Raw genomic sequence first — 15,789 nt, 5'->3', positions numbered from 1 at the left:
CCCTCTCTGTTAAGCTAGTCTTCTTGCACTCCTTTTAAATATGGGGGGAAAAGTGAAGCCCATCAGGATGAAGCTATGTGCTAAGGTTTAAAAATAGATATTGACAGAGCCAGGGACAGAACTCCTTCCCCACAAGCCCCATCCATTTATCATTTTCATTGAGGTACACTATCTATGAATGACCACATCCAGCATCCCTTGTTAAGTACAAGACCTTCTTAATATGGCATATTTGTCTCCTTATATTGTTGCGTGCCTAGCACAATATCCTGTGCTGAAGTAGGAATTCAGTAAATATCTGTTGCTGGGTAGGCTTCTATAAACATTCTATTATTCAATATTTATTAAGTACCTATTTGCAAGGCTCTGCAAGGAAAAGTAACAAACCAATTACAGAGAGACATACACAATGCCCTCTTAATGCTATAGACACTCTTCAAATAAAGCACTTTGGTTCTGTGGTGGATCCGAGATTTCATCCTTGTGGCATTGGGAATGAGGGAGGTAGGCCTTGAGAAATAGTATTCCCACCATGCTTTTGTGTCATATGTTATCTTTATCCATACTTTCCCATGGAGACACCACAAGAGAATCTGTTAAATATCTGGAGGCCTTATTCTATTAGTTTTGAAAGGTGCTCCCTAAAGAAGGGTTATGTACTTAGCTAGCAGTCATTGTGGATTGAAGAAAAAATGAAGCCATCGTGCCCTAAAGCCTGAACTGTGGGGATCATCATAGAATGGTAGGATTTAGTGCTTGAAGGGACTTCAGAGAAAGTAAGTGGTCTGATCTGGAGGAAAGGAGTACAGAGAGAAAATTTCAAAATAATTAATGCATTGTTTCCTCAGGCTATATTACTGAACATGGCAGGAATTTTGCTAGTGGTGGCAAAAGCAAAAAGATTCTCTCGCATCAGGATTTTAGAAGGAAGACAGAAAAGAAAAAGTTCCTCAACAAGTGGAAATGTTAGATGCTGTAGAGAAAGTTTAGGGGGCAGATAAGAAAGTCCTATGGCAAGAATCAAGTCAAAAGCTATAAATACAATTGAACAAAGGATGTTAATGTGTAGCACACTGTACTAGGCACCAACAGGACTCCAGAAATGAACAAATCCAATCTTGCTTTTAGAGAACTTACAATCTAACAGGAAGCAATAATATATGTATACAATTAATCATAACTAATTAAACTCAAGAGAAAAGGTGCATGTGTGAGAAGTACAAAGTGCTATAAGAGTCAGGGACAGACTAATTAGAGCCTGTTATGATAAAGGGACATCTTTGGGAAAGTCTAGAAAGGCATCCACAGTAAAGAACAGACCTAATTCATCCCAGGAAAGAAAAATAAAATTGCTTTGTTTTTAGAGATGATCACAAGAAGATTGGCCCCTATCTTGCTTAGACATTCTAATGGACTGGACCTGTGATTTCACAGGTATAGGGAACCCCCCAGAAAAGGAAACCCCTTCTAGCAGTGGAGACTGGCACCTTTTCTCCCACTCATAGTCATAGAGTATTGACTACGGCACTAAGAAATTAAATGTCTTGCTCAAAGCTGAAAAGCCAACATATGTCAGAGGTGTGACTTGAACCCAGTTCTCCCAAGTTCAAAACCTACCTTGCTATCCACTACACCACACAAACTTTCGATTCTCAGCACCAAAATGTACTAATATTCCTCAGTCAGGAACATTACTGAAAGAAAGGAATTGAGTTACTACCGCGTACCACTGAATCCTGAGAAGCTTTTACAGACATGGGCACCTCCTCAAGGGCACAGAGTCAGTGGCTCCATGGACAGATGCTATAAAATGTGCCATCTCATCTCTTACACAGCCGAGCATTTCATCATCTCATATTCCAAGCCAAATTAAATTGTAGGTAAGATTAAGTTCTTATTCTACTGACTTGGAGACAACTGAGAACAATGACTTGTTAGATTTCAACATCTGTCATAGCTACTGCCTAATTAAAGAAACTACTAGCAAATGTAAGCCAGCATGGAGTCCTACAACTGTCATTATTTTCACAATTTATTAACAGCTTGCTAGCATAGACATTTTAAAGTAAAATTTCATTCACACTGGTATCAGAAGCCAGCAAAAAAAAGTGACTAGAAAATAAAATGGAAAGAACTAAACAAATCTAAAAGGGGGTGGGGGGAAGCCTTCAATGCGCAAGAAAGGCTACATGCAAAACTACAGTATTTTAAAGGTGGGGCATCACCATTGACAATTGTGTGTTTACAATAAGCCTGAGCATAATTGCACTGATGGGCTGTCAGGGAAAGATTAATTTTGGCAAAGATTAGTATTTGACTTGCTGTTTATTAAGGCTTTTAAACAGCTGTATCTGGCAACATTCCTGTAAGTGCCTGTCATATCTGAAAATCGGGCTCACACCCTAGTGCTTGCCAGCTGTTACTAAACAATCTTATACCACTCTGAATGCCTTTCTCTGGGCCAAACAGCAATGGCAAAGTATTGCCAAATGAGTCTTTTTCTCCTCCTGTCACTTTTCTTTGGGGCGTGTGGGGGGTGAGAGGAGAATGGGTTCTGAAAACTGAAATGTCAGCTTATGGTTGATGGCTTAGCTGATAACAGATCCCGGAAGCCAGAAGGTGGTTAGGTGAACATGTCCCACATATAGAGACTGGTATTTCTGTTAGTCACCTCACAGAGACAAAGAAGCCACAGTTTGCAACTGTTGCTGTCAGAAGGTTTTGAAAACAGTTAGAAATGGTGATCAAAGATGTGAGAGTCGTCCAAAGTCCAAAATGAATGTTTCATTTCCTCAGGCCATATACATGTTTTGTGTGCCATAGTGTTGAATAAAGACTACACAGTTGAAAGTTGGGCCAAAATGCAGGACTGGGCCATTAATCTTTTATGAAGTAGACTAGTTTTTATCCAGAGATGCCTTGGAGTGAAGACCCAGTGGAGAAAGAGGGTAGAACGCAGGTTCACTGCCAGACTGAAGAATGGAACCTCCGTTCTAGGGTGGTTGTTTCAAGTCCGTAAAAGAAAGGGTAATTAGATTTTTGCTTCAGAATAAGACTGATTGTTTCAAATCAAAGCATAGTAATAAAGGCAATGGAAAGGACACCATTTCTATGTAGTTAAACATCTACCTGAATCCTGAGTTACCATTAAGGTCAAATTAGCTTTTCCAGTATGACTACTTTTTTCTGGGATTAATCTCCACCTTTTTAAGTATCATCAAGCTGAAATAAAATGTCAGAATAGATGCAAACTATCTTAACAAAACAACAGTTACTGTCTGTTCATCCATACAGTGCTAGCAGATCCTGTGCCATGAGGCCAACAAGCTTAATGAGTGATCCATAGAAAGCAATTGTTCATACAACGGAAGTTTGTGAGTTTAGGGTTCTTCTTCCCTGAACAGACCTTTGAATTTTTAAAAAACACAAGTCAAAATAATTGCAATTCCATTATTTTCAAGACTCTACTATTGTCCATGGCTATTGTTAGGTCTTTGCAGCAGTATCAAATCAAGAGATTTCAGTGGAATGTGGAAGCTTATCACACCACTTCCTCAATGCTGAGAAAACACCTCACAGCTGAGAATCTAAAAGAACTTTATTTCCTTAATCTTGGGCATATTCCATGGATAAGGAGAGTGATAAAACTGTCCTCATTACCCCCCATCCCAACTGGAAAAATAAGAGATTCACTATGGGACTAGCACACAAGACTCTGACCTAGGATTCCACTCTATACCCATGTGTCAAGTTTCCTACGTACTGGTCCTTCCTACTCTTGTTGATAGCTAAGTCAAATAGTCCATGTAAAACTAGTCATATGATGCCTATAAATCACATCTTCCTCGTCATAAGCAGTATTGGATTTCTTTAATCAACGAGCATTTATTCATTACATTCTGTGTGTGCCATGCTCTATGCTGGACTCCAGCAATACAAAGGAAAAAAATGACACAGTCCCTGCCCTCAAGAAGCTTACATTTTACAGACAACATTTACTCATAAATGATACCAAATATGTGCAAAGTAAATATTATTGTTGGTCTTTCATTCTTTAAGAGGATCATAACATCAGAAGGTGATATCATGACTTGCAATGAATTGGATTTAAGTGAGGGAAGACTGTGCAAGGTCACCAATCTCATTTTCTCCTCCAGAGCCATCTGTGTTCAGTGGCAAGATATATGTCAGGATGACTGGGGATGGCCTCAAATGTTTGAGGCAATCGGGGTTAAGTGACTTGCCCAGGGTCACACAACTAGCAAGCAAATGTCAAGTGTCTGAAGTCAGATTTGAATTTAGGTCTTCCTGACTCCAGGGCCAGTTCACTATCCACTGCACCACCTAGCTGCCCCACATAGTAAATATAAGGTAACTGAGAAAGAAGGTTCTAGAAACTGGTAGGATTAGAGAAGGCCTAGGATAGAAAATGGCACTTGAGCTGAGCTTTGAAGGAAACTACAGATTTGGGGAGGTGGTGGAGGTAAGGAGGAGGAGTGTGCTCAGGTCATTTATTGCCTTTTTTTTTAGTCCAGGAAAGGTTGTCTTTGTGGCCTCCCATAACTTTGCCTAACTTTGACTTGGTCACATGTATATCTTTCCGTGCTACTTTGCAAGCCTAGTATAAGTCCCATCTCTAGGCGAAGGGGCAGCCCTAATAAGGATACTTAGATTACTTTCTCTTTTTGTTTTGAAACCACGAGTTTAAATAGATATATTTTACCCTTTACTCCAAAGAGTCTCAATCTTTTTTCCCCCTTCGTAGTGGAATCAGAGAGAAAGTAGAAGAACTCTCAGCTGTATGTTTATAATGCCTGCCAGCAGAGCACTTCACAAATGTTATTGAGTTTTCACAGCACCCCTCTGAGGTCTGGTCATCCCCCATTACCCTGTGATTCTATGATTATTCAGATGAGTAAACTGAGTTGTGGAGAGGTGACAGGATTGTGTATATTACAAGGTCACAAAAAGGGTTCCTGAAAGCACCAGGTAAGGAATTCAAAAGATTTGTTCATCAAGGATCCTGCTGCAACCATTCAAAAGCTGAAGATAACAATAAACCAAGACAGAGACAAAATGCTGCCCACTTCAGCTTCCCAGTCACATTCCAACAGAGGCTAGGTTCCTCTAGGGGCTTAAAGCTCTGGGCAAGGATGCTCAGTTCTTATTGCATAATAACAATCACAATAGCAAAAATAATAATAATGCTAGTTTGTTTTTGTTTTTGTGGGGTTTTTTTTCAGGGCAATGAGGGTTAAGTGACTTGCCCAGGGTCACATAGCTAGTAAGTGTCAAGTGTCTAAGGCTGGACTTGAACTCAGGTCCTCCTGAATCCAGGGCCAGTGCTCTATCCACTGCTCCACCTAGCTGCCCCAATAATGATAGTTTGTAGAGCATTTTGACACAGGTCTCACTTGATTCTCACAAATCTAGGAGGTATCTAAAATCTAAAGGTATCATCTCCCATTTTTATAAGTGAAGGCCCCTGAGTCTCAGAGAAGTTAGGTGACTTGCCCACAGCCACCAGGCTATTAAGTGTTAGAAGCCAAATTTGAATCTAGGTCTTCCTGATTCCAAGTTCAGCACTGGTGGGCAACAATACTTACCAATATCTAGTCACTGACAGATTCATGATTGTAATCAACACCTCTAGGTCCCCAAGTCCAGCAGGAACCCCTAACATTGATCAAATCTTGGACTATAACAACTGTGAAATCTTCTCTCTGGGCTTGCTTTATGAAGACGAGCTACAGAAACTAAAACCTGGTCTTGTCAAGAATTTCAGATGAACAGAAGGGAAGACAGTTCTAACTGAAACTGCAGTTTCCGGATAATATTACAAAGTACATACACTTATAAAGAACCTTTCCTAGTTGCTAAGTCAGGCCACTTTTTAACACCTGGTTTCATGATGTGGTTTCAAGACACCAACATAAGAAAAGTGACAGGACTTTGCAATTATTGGTTCCTAGGGGTTATTTTAGGGTTTGAGGTATACATGTGTTATATGGGTCAATCAGTCAAAAAGCATGGATTGTGTCTACTATGTCACAGACATAGTCTGGGACCCAGGGGCAGCTAGGTGGTATAAGTGGATAGAGTCAGGAAGACCCAAATTCCTGATTTCAAATGTGGCCTCAAATACTAGTTGTGTAACCCTGGGCAAGACATTTTAACCCTGTTTGTCTCAGTTTCCTCATCTGGAAAATAAGCTGGAGAAGAAAATGGTGAACCATTTCAGAATTTCTGCCAAGAAAACAAAATGGTGTCACAAAGAATTGGAAATTACTGAAAAACAACAATACGTCCCAGACACTGTGGTAAGCACTGGGGATATGAAGAAAGGCAAAAGATAGTCCCTATTCTCAAGGAAATCACAGTCTAATGGTGACAAAGGAAAAACTTCAACATTCTACATCACTTATCAACTTCCTAAAATGATTCTAGTTTTGCAGTCTCATAACAACTATAATCACAAAGTAATGGCTCCACAAGCCAAGTGTCTGTGGCAGAGGGAAAGTGAATTGGTTCATGTGTGTAGTTTGATGATCACTCTGTTAATGCCCAAATAAATGAGAAGGGAGAAAGAGATACCATATTTTCTCCTTTTTTTATTTTCCTTTCAATGTATGGTTATCAGAAGAAGTCTCCTAAGGGCTTCCCTACGTGACTTCACATTTCAGTGCCTCCAAACCAACAGATGGTTTAGATAAAACCTATTAGTTTCATTTATACAAATGGTTTCATCCTTTCCCTCCCCCCTAAACCCTCTCCAAAGAGCCTATTTTAACATTTTTGCCTAAAGCTTTGGTTTTTACATTTTTGCAGAAATGAAGAAGTTTTGCCAGTGTCTCATGCTTTAATCATCATCACTCTTGCCATCAAACAAGCATTCAGATGAGAATGTGGCTGATGAGTATTCTGCAAGGGAATTTATGTCCAAAAAACTGCATTAGAATTACTTGGCAAATTTGATTTATGTATCTTTTCATACAACCTTTGAGTGTTTGCATTTTTCCATGAGGTTAGTTATGATCATTTCAATTTCAGTATAAGTACTGTATATGCTCTGTCAAACATAATGATGCCAGCTCTTTATCTTGGTTTTATCTTGATGTCATTACTTTGGAGAATATTTCCATTCAGAGAGCATACCATTCTGAGAAGCTAACTCCTCATAGGGTACTAGCTTCTTGAAGAGAAACTGCAGACAAGCAAGTCAAAACTTGCCCCAATTTTGGCTCTTGTGCATAGCTGACATAAGTTTCTGGATGCTAACCTTATGTTCTGTTCCTATGATTAAAGAAAAAAAATTAAACTTTTAAAGGTTAAAATGGTAAATGGAAACACTGTATAACAATCTACTATAGTGATACACGAAAACACCAAGAACCAAATAGAGCTCAGAAAGCTTGGGTAGTTCTCCAAAATTTGTTTAGCCTAAGTAGCTTGGCTTCCAAACTCTGACCAGACTGTCGTCAGCCCCATCTTGCCTGTTCTTCTGACCTTGTTTTCCCAAAATTTTATCATATCTAATAGATGGAAGAAATGTATCCCCTTTAATTTCCATTTTAGTCATTTTCAGGGACCCTTAAGTCCTCCCAATTTAACAGGGCCCTTTGAGTATACATATTCCACCTAATGTAAGATTAGTCTGTTTATGAGGGTGTCTACCCCTTAATTTTTGATAATGAATGTTTTATTGATGCTTTCTTATATCATTGTCACTTCTCTCTTTTTTTTTTTTTTAGTGAGGCAATTGGGGTTAAGTGACTTGCCCAGGGTCACACAGCTAGTAAGTGTTAAGTGTCTGAGGCCGGATTGAACTCAGGTACTCCTGACTCCAGGGCCGGTGCTCTATCCACTGAGCCACCTAGCTGCCCCCATTGTCACTTCTCAATGTCCATTTTCCACCTCTTCCATTTAACCTTCCCTTGCAACAAAAATATATAACCATGAAAAATAAACCAACACATTAGCCTGGTATTATAATTCATGCCTTTTCCTGCACCTGCAGTCTACCTTCTCTCTTCATAGAGGAGGAAGATATACTTCATTACTGTAAAACAGTAGGGTCAAAGTTAAATAGAAACAGACCCCTGTCAGCTACTATAATGAATGAGAAAACTACAAATTAACTATGTTGTATCGTATTTTATTTATTTATTTATTTATTTTGCGGGGCAATGAGGGTTAAGTGACTTGCGCAGGGTCACACAGATAGTAAGTGCCAGGTGTCAGAGGCCAAATTTGAACTCAGGTCCTCCTGAATCCAGAGCTAGTGCTTTATCCACTGCACCACCTAGCTGTCCCCTATTTATTTTGTTAAACATTTCCTAATTACATGTGAATATTGATAGGCAATCAAGAATTTTGGGATGGTGTCTGATGTCTCTTGTGCAATAATAATAATAATAATAATAAACATTTATATAGGGCTTACTATGTACGTGCCAGGTACCATGCTAAGCACTTTAGAATTATTCTTTCATTTGATTATAATAATAATAACTATCATTTCTATAGTGTTTACTATGCATCAGGGACTGTGCTATGTGCTTTGCTATTATTATTTCATTTGATGGTGATAACAATAGCCAATATTATTTAGCGCTTACTGTTTTTGTGCCAGACACTGTGCTAAGTGCTTTAGAATTATTATTTCATTTGATAATAATAGCTATCATTTATATAGTGCTTACCCTGTTCCAAGCACTGTGCTAAATCCTTTACAATTATTATTTCATTTGATACTTATAACAACACTGGGATATAGGTGCTATTATTATCCCCATTTTTCAGATGAAGAAACTGAGGCAAAGAGAGGTTAAATGACTTGCCCTAGGTCACACAACTAGTACAGGTCTAAGGTTGAATTTGAACTCAGGTCTACCTGACTCCAGGTATGGTGTTGTATCCACTGCGCCTCTCCTAGCTATAGAGTCACCCACCATTTGTCACTATATTAGTCAAAGTTCTGAAGTGGTATTGTGGTCATTGTGTGAGTTGTTTGCCGGGTTCTGCTTCAATCTGTATCAGTTCATGTGAGTTTCCCAAGCTTCCCTGGATAGTTCATATTTGTCATTTCTTACATTGCAGAAATATTCCATTCCATTCATATATTGTTATTCTACAAATGATGATATTATAAGCCAGACTTGACTCAAGCTGGTCTGGTACTTCAGACTTGGAATTCCAATGGAATGAGACATTTAAAAACCATCTAACAGTTAACAATGGGAAGTTCACTTAGCTCTAGCAGGCAAGGATAGAGTTTCTTCAGTTGGTCCCAGTTTCCCTGCCTCAGTGTCAGCCATGCTGTTGCACTGGTTAGAAACCTGTGGGTGGAGCGCAACCTTTTCTTCTTTGTGGACTGTTTTTTGTAATTAGGCCACTAAGAAATTATGTTAATGGAAAGATTTAATCCCCTGAGTTAATTAGGTCTCACACATAGTTTTTTGTTTGTTTGTTTTTGTGAGGCAATTGGGGTAAGTGACTTGCCCAGGGTCCACAGCTAGTAAGTATTAAGTGTCTGAGGCCGGATTTGAACTCAGGTCCTCCTGACTCTAGGGCCAGTGCTCTATCCACTGGGCCACCTACCTGCCCCTCATAGATAGTTTTAATACCTTTCAGGGGGAAAAAAAGCCTAGTCTATATGGCCTATATTACCCCTATCACAGGTGGGAACTCATTTTGTTTCTAATCTTTTGCTTCCACAAAAATTCTGCTATCTAGGTTTTTATATATGGTCAACCCCACCTCTCCATGAGTGTTGAGTCCTCATTTAATATATTAATAAATTCACTCTTTCATTCATTCAACAAATATTTATGTCTCTTAAATTATGACTCTGGATAAAGTACTGCACTATAAAATTTAAATGCAACATAGTCTCTGCTGTCATTCAGTAATTTTACCAGAAACCAGATGACCATCTATCCGTGACTGGCAGGAACATCTCTCTCTCACACACACACACATGCTATCCCATTCTCTCATTAACTTTCTCATTCTCTCATTTTCATAAATATACATATATATAGATACAAATATGTATACACTGTATATGTATATATGTATATGTATATATTTTAAATAGGGCTACCTCTTTAGATAGTTTCATATTGATCCCTAGAAAAGGACTATGACATAATCTAACATAGGAAGCATATAATTTTTCATTAAGAGGTAGAAGGGTTTGTTCTGAGCAAGTGGATAATACAGAGTTGGACTAGCAGCTTACCATGTGACACAGGAAAGTAAAAATGCCAGGGTCCCTAAGTGTTGCAATGCTGGGGACAGTTTGACTTTTGTCTAGAGCCATATAGGAGAATTGTGTCCTAATAATGAAAAATCCATCAATAAACATTTATTAAGTGCCTACTATGTGCCAAGCGTTGTAAGTGCCAGAGATAAAAAAAGAGTCAAAAAGCAGTCCCTGCCCTCAAGGAGCTTACTATCTAATGGGGGAGACAATATATACATATATATATATAAACATATATATATAATATGTGTATATAAGCTATATACAAAATAAATAGGAAATAATTAAGAAAAGGAAGGTACTATAATTAAAAGGGCTGGGAAAGGCTTCCTTTAAAAGCTAGATTAGTTGGGACCTGAAGCCAGGGAAATCAGCAGCTGGAGTCAAAGAGAGAAAGCATTCCTGTCATGGGGGAGAGTCAAAGAAAATGTTCAGTCAAGAGATAGAGCATCTTGTTCATGGAATAGTCAAGAAGCCAGTGTCATTGGATCAAGAGCACATAGTGGGACTTAAGGTATAAGAAGCCTGGAAAGCTAGGAGAGAGCTAGGTTATGAAGGGCTTTGAATGTCAAACAAAGGATCTTTTATTTGATCCTGGAAGCAATAGGAAGGCACCGATGTTTATTGGGGGGGGGGGGGAATACATGACCAGATCTGCATTTTAGGATTATCACTTTGGTTGCTGAATGGAGAAAAGACTATAAGGAGAGGCTTGAAGCAGGCAGACTCACCAAGAGGCTGTTGCAATAATCCATGTGTGAGATAATAAAGGCCTGAAATAATGACAGTCAGAGGAGCACATACAAGAATTGTTTCAAAGGTGAAATTGGCAGGCCTTATAAATAGAGGGGGTGGGTAGGTGGGTGAAAGATAGTGAGGAATCCAGGATGACTCCTAGGTTGTAAGCCTGAAGAAGAGGAAGAATGGTGTTGCCCTCTACAGTAATAGGGAGGGTAAAAGGGAGTAGAGGGCTTGGGGGAAAAGAGATTAGGTTCTGTTTTATACATGTTTTGTTTTAAATGTCTACTGGACATTCAGTTTAAGATATCAGAAAGGCAGCTGGAGATGCAAGATTGAAGAACAGTAGAGAGTTTGGGAGAGGAAAGGTAGATTTAAGAATTATCAGTATACGGGGGCAGCTAGGTAGTGCAGTGGATAAAGCACCAGCCCTGGATTCAGGAGGACCTGAGTTCAAATCCAACCTCAGACACTTGACACTAGCTGTGTGACCCTGGGCAAGTCACTTAACCTTCATTGCCCTGCAAAAAAAAAAATGAAAATTGTCAGCATAGAGATGGAAATTAGATTAAATCCATGGGAGCTGATGAGATCATCAAGTGAAGTAGTATAGCGTGAGAAGAGAAGCATGCCCAGGATGGAATCCTGAGGGATACCTGTGATTAGAGAGCAAGAACTGTATGAGAATACAACAAAGGAGATTGAGGAGTACTTAGGTAGATAGGAAGAGAATCAGGAGACAAAAGCATCCTAAAAACTTAGGGAAGAGAGGATCTAGGAGGAGAGGGTAATCAACAATGTCAAAGGCTGCAGAGAGATTAAGGAGAATGAGAATTAAGAAAAGGCCACTGGATTTGGTCACTAAGAGATCAATGGCAGTTTTGGAAAGAGCAGTTTCAATGGTCAAAGCCAGATTAGAACGGTTTAAGAAGAGAGTGGAGAAAGTGAAGGCATCTATTGAAGACATCTTTTTTTAAGGAGTTTAGCTAAAAGGGGCAGAAGATAAAATTATAGTGGTGTGAAGGATGAAGTGAGGTTTTTTTGAGAATGGGGTAGAAGGATATGGGCATGTTTAAAGACAGTAGGAAATGTTCCAATCTATAGGGAGAGATTGAAAATAAGTGAAAGGGGCAGCTAGGTGGCACAGTGGATAAAGCACCAGCCCTGGATTCAGGAGGACCTAAGTTCAAATCTGACCTCAGACACTTGACACTTACTAGCTGGGTGATCCTGGGCAAGTCACTTAACCCCCATTGCCTCACAAAAAATAAAAGAAAATAAGTGAAAGAGTGGAGATGACAAAGAGAACAATGTATTGGAGAATACATGTTATAATCGGATCTCTTGAACAAGTAGAGGGTTAGCCTGGGGAAGAAGTAAGACATCATGTGAGACAAGGGAAAAGGAAGAGATAGTGGCAAAATATTTTAGTGACAGGAGATGAGGAAGAGGATAGAAGAGGGAGTTCATAGCAAATGACTTCACTTTTTTTCTATAAAATATGAGACAAGCTTCTCAGATGAGAAGGTGGAGGTATGGGGAACCACAGGGGGGAAGGGAGATTGAGGAAGGATTAAAGAGTTAGGAATAGCTTTTGAGGAAAGGGCGATAGTGAGTTGATAAGAGAATTATAGTAGGATTGCCTAGCAGCAGTGAGGACCCAGTTGAGATTGTGTACCATAAATTTTTAATAGACCCCATAAGAAAAATACCGTGGTTTTCTCTACCTTCAGTCAGCAACACACGTCTAGGAATGAAGGCAGTGAGTGCCAGAAGTGATCCAAAGCTGAAGCTTGGAAGAGCATAATCAACAATATGATAAAAGGGTTAGGGATTCAGGAGAGGAAGGCAGAGTGAGGAAATAAGTGGTTAGAGTGTTTGAGGGAGAGTCAATGTGTCTGTTTAAATCTCCTGGTATGAAGGCAGGAGTTGGACAGGACAGAAAAATTGTAAACCATGTATCAAACTCATTGAGCAAGGAAAGGGAGTGACCTATGGGTCTATAAATAACAGCTACAAGGGTTTTGTTTGGGTGGTAGGTATGAATAACATGAACCACAAAGTAAGATCGGTTACAGAATAATGAAGGTAGAGGGGTAACCTGGAGGTGGCAAAAGGGAACAAGGAATATTCCAACTCCCTCTCCTTGACCATTGAGCTGAGGAAAATGAGTGAAGGTGCAGCCAGTACTGGCTATGTCATATGGGGAATCCAGTTTCAATAACAGCTAGTAAATGGAAGGAGTAGGAGAGGAAAAAAAAGTAAGATGAATAGAATTTTTTGGCCTCTAAAAAATACATCCACAGGACACAGTGGAAGGGCTGGGTGGTATTGGGATGAAAATTGTTGATTAGTAATGAGGAGGATGGAAATAAAGAATAAGGTAGTAGTGTTGGGGAATGGGTTTTGGATGATGTTCTAAGGGGGTTCAGAATCACCGGGATGTGAAGGGTATTACTCATCATTGAGTGGATGGCCCTACTCCTCTTCCCAACACTGGCTAGATGTCAAGCCAAAGGCAAGTGAACTATGAGATAGGAGGCACAAAGTCAAATGGTCAGAGGGAAGGCTCTGCTTCAGTACTCCTCTTCCCTCCAAAGAGTGGAGATTAGGAAAAGGGCACAACAGGAGATGAAAAGTCAAACATGCACAGCAAGAGAAAAAAGTTCCATAACCCACCAACTTTCCTCTTCCTCTTCCTTTAAGGGTCAGGTGCAGCAGGAGCTGAAAGGCCTGAGGTCAAAGGGTCAGACAGTCCTCTTTGTACTAGAGGTTCTCCACATCCCTGTTGGGAGATGGAACTGGCAGCAGGAAGTGGTGCTAAAAGGACTCTAGGAAAAATTAGGGGCAACAACAATAACAACAACAACAAAATACAAGAGAGGAGAGGGAAGGAATAGGAGGACCTTCAGAATTTCCAAAGGGAACAATTCTCTCAACACATAAGGATCGTTTCAGCTCTGATGAATACTTCACTCTCAAAAGGTTGGAAGAGGAAGAAGAGTGATGTAGGGAAAAAGATAAAGGAAGATACTATTAGTGATTCTCAGAGTCCAGCTACTTCTGGTTTTCCTACAGCTATGGTTGGGTGGAGGGTAGAGACGGCTGAGAACTTTGCTTCATATTTTAGAGGAAAAAATTGAAAGTATTTTGTCTCATCTCCTATCATTCTGGTGCCTTCTGCCACTGTCCTCCTTCACCCCTGTCTCACATGATGAAGAAGCTTTACTCCTTACCAAGGCTAACCCCTCTAAATAGTTCAAGTGATTCCATTCTATCATATTTCCTGCCCCAGATTGCCTTCTCTCTCATCTCCGCTCTTTTACTTATTTTCAGTGTCTCTCTACAGGCTCATCTCTTACTATCTACAAACATGCCATGTCTCCCCATCCTCAAAAAAAAAAAAAACCTCCCTTGATCCTTTCATCCTCATCATTCTATATACAGTCAATCCTCAACTTTAGTAGGGGTAATGTTGCTAGAAAATGTCATGAAAACCAAAAAGGTAAATGCTGATACGCTGAATCTTTGGGAAATAAGGGGTTAGGTTCCCACAACCACCAAAACCTGTAATCTTTCACTAGAGATTGCTGAAGGTACAGATTTCTCCAGACAAGTAGTTCTTTATAACAAAAATAGTTCCAATAATAAGTACTTTTCATAAGACAGTAGCAATGAAATCACCTATAAAATACAGAATACAAAATAAAATTGGAAACATGCAAAACATTTTTCTCCCTAGTAATTTCCTAGAATTCTGTGACCTTTTATGCTAACAATTCATTAAAAAAATTTCAGACAATATTCTGTTTTTATAGCACATGAAATCTTTAGTATCATGAATATTATACAGCAAATAAAATTCTTAAAATTAAAACATTTTTTAACCTGAATCTTACCTTCTACCATATCAGATGGTGGTGTGAAGGCATTGTTCTGTGTACTATAATGCTAAAAACCTCTCTACTCATCCTCCTTCTGACAACCAAGGGAGAAGTTGCTAGGACTTTAGTTGCTGCTGTTGGAAGACACCAAAACTGGACATGGCCTTGTCATAACCTCCAATACTCTGTCTTTCACGGTTGGTGGGATGGCATTGGAATTTGTGAAGGACTCACCAGCTTGAAATAATCCATCAGCAACGTTTGCTTCCAGCAGTGTTTGAGATCCTTGAGACTCCCAGCCAACAGCAGTGCAGACATTATGGCACAAAGTTTATCTAACACTTTTATTTTCTCACTAAGCCGCATCACTGACTTTGCAGCTTGGCCTTAGAGCCCAAAGGACTTTCCCTATGTTTTGGGGGCATAATTGGGGGCAAAACTTGAGTTTTAAAAGCAAACAATGAAAATATACAGTGAATACAGGGGGTGCTCTTTGCAACAGGAGGGTGAACAAGACCAGTGAAGCATCTAGTAGGATGCCAGCTGCTCCACAAACTTACACATCGAGCCTCTCATTTTTTTTCTCTATAGCAAATAGCCACAAATATGAGCAGTTGTCAACATGAAAGTGAAAATGATGTTACTAATAAAATCACCGAATGCTTGAAAATGCAAAAGTTAAAGGAGCAAATGTTGAGCATTGGCTGCATCTTCACCATTTGTAGCTAAACAGTTACAAAACAATCGATCTACAATAGGTGCCTTCACTTTCTCTCCTCTCACTCTCTCCTTAACACCTTACAATCTGGCTTCTGGCCTTATCATTCCACTAAAACTGTTGTCTCCAAAGACTATTACTAATGATCTCTTAGTTGGCAAATCCAATGGTCTTTTCTCATT

Source organism: Dromiciops gliroides, chromosome 1 (assembly GCF_019393635.1).
Source record: "Dromiciops gliroides isolate mDroGli1 chromosome 1, mDroGli1.pri, whole genome shotgun sequence".
Classification (NCBI taxonomy): Eukaryota; Metazoa; Chordata; class Mammalia; order Microbiotheria; family Microbiotheriidae; genus Dromiciops; species Dromiciops gliroides.
Note: the sequence above shows the minus strand (reverse complement) of the source record.